The sequence below is a fragment of the Trachemys scripta genome, chromosome 11, assembly GCF_013100865.1.
Source record: "Trachemys scripta elegans isolate TJP31775 chromosome 11, CAS_Tse_1.0, whole genome shotgun sequence".
NCBI lineage: Eukaryota > Metazoa > Chordata > Testudines > Emydidae > Trachemys > Trachemys scripta.
The window spans coordinates 34431208-34432983 of record NC_048308.1 but is presented as its reverse complement, the minus strand read 5'-3'; positions in this window follow the sequence as shown (position 1 = coordinate 34432983).

Sequence of the window (1776 nt, the reverse complement as noted above, 5' to 3'; positions counted from 1 at the left end):
GACTCTTCGGCTCTGTTTAAGAGCCGAGCTGCCCGAGCACTACTGGCTTCGGGCAGCCCCCATGCCTCCAGACCCTGTGCCGCCGGAGCCCGGGAGGGGAAGTGCCCAGCCAGCGGCTGGGGTCCGGAGGCAAGGGGGCTACCTGAAGCCCATAGCACTCGGGCAGCTCGGCTCTTAAACAGAGCTGAAGAGTCAGGGGAGGAGCAGAGCAGCCGCGGGAGGGGAAGTGCCCGGCCGGCATTTTCCCAGACATGTTTGGCTTTTTGGCATTTCCCCCCGGACGGGGGTTTGATTGTCGAAAAGCCGGACATGTCCGGGAAAAAACGGACGTATGGTAACCCTATTTTAACAAGCTGGATATATCAGTATGACTCATATCTGAACTATAACCACAATACTCCAGAGGAGAATGTAAAGACAATGATTCCACTCCCATTATTGAATCTTCCCATGCTGCCCTATATCTCTGGAACCTCCTTTTTGACACAATCTGTCATGGCTCCACTTTCTAGCTTTTCTTCAAAAGGAACCTCCCCAAGGATATCTCCTCAAGCATTGCCTATGCCCCAGTGGATGTTTACTTTTAAAAATAAAACGTTCAAACCATGGCACTTTGGTCCGAATGCTTGTGATCCATTGCACAGTCACTGTCCTGTCCTCTCCCTTGCTTGTTATATATTTAGGCTGTACCCTGGTTACATTGCGGGCTTGTCTTTTATCAGTTTGAAAAAATCTCCTCACAGACTGTGGTTGCTACATAAATAATCATGAAACATCTAACACTGACATTGATTTTTAGAAAATGTTTTGAAGCAAGTTGCATTTTTAATGTTAATGCTTACTATGGAAATTTTATACAAATTTCCAAATAAAAATAATTTCAAGAGGCAGTCAAGATTGCACTGCAAGCAATGGGGAGCACAAGGGTAGAGAGGATGCCAGACAATATTTTCCTGAGCTGGCAAATTTGTGGCCAGAAGAGGTAGGTGACCACTGATTCTGGCAAGTCTCCTCCATCACGGTTCTGAGGCTTCTAGTGACTCAAACCCAGTAGAATACAAAAGAAATAAGTAATTTTATTTTAATTATTTAAATTGTATTGTTCAAGGATGGCAGAGAATGAAACATTAGAATAAAATAATTGGTGCGTTCATGTTGACGAGATTTCTGAGGTGATACAGGTGTCACCGACCTAGCAATACACTACCATGTTAGTGATACACTACCAATTACACTAACAAAGTGGAGAGGCTAGAGAACCCGAGTGATTAAACTCCCATAAATATGCTGGGGTTTTTTCTCTTTCTCAATTCCAAGAAGCATGAGGAATGAGGGCCTCTGAAGAATACAGTTGTGGCAAGATGTGAGTATGTATCATCCCGAGACTGTGCGTCTGTCATAACTTTGACTTACATAGCAAAAACCATGTGGTTTTGGTTGGTCTTTTTTAAGATTTTATTAAACAAAAATTCATGGTCTTTCTAGCCAATTTTCTACCAAACAAGACTTCTCCATAATTTCTTTCTGTAAAAAAATAAAAAAGCCCTCTGATGACTTTTTTCATGTTTTGTGGACATTTTAAGCCATCATCCTTAACCATGTCATCTGTAAAGCATCTATCTCCTCTTATCTGGGCTTTCACTAAGAGCCTCACTCATTCTCCTTCGAGTGATTGTGCACATATACATTCCTCTGTAGGTGTACGTACACCCAATGCATTCAAATCAGAGACTTTTGCCAGCAATACCAGCAGGCATCCCATGTGGCTGCACTATC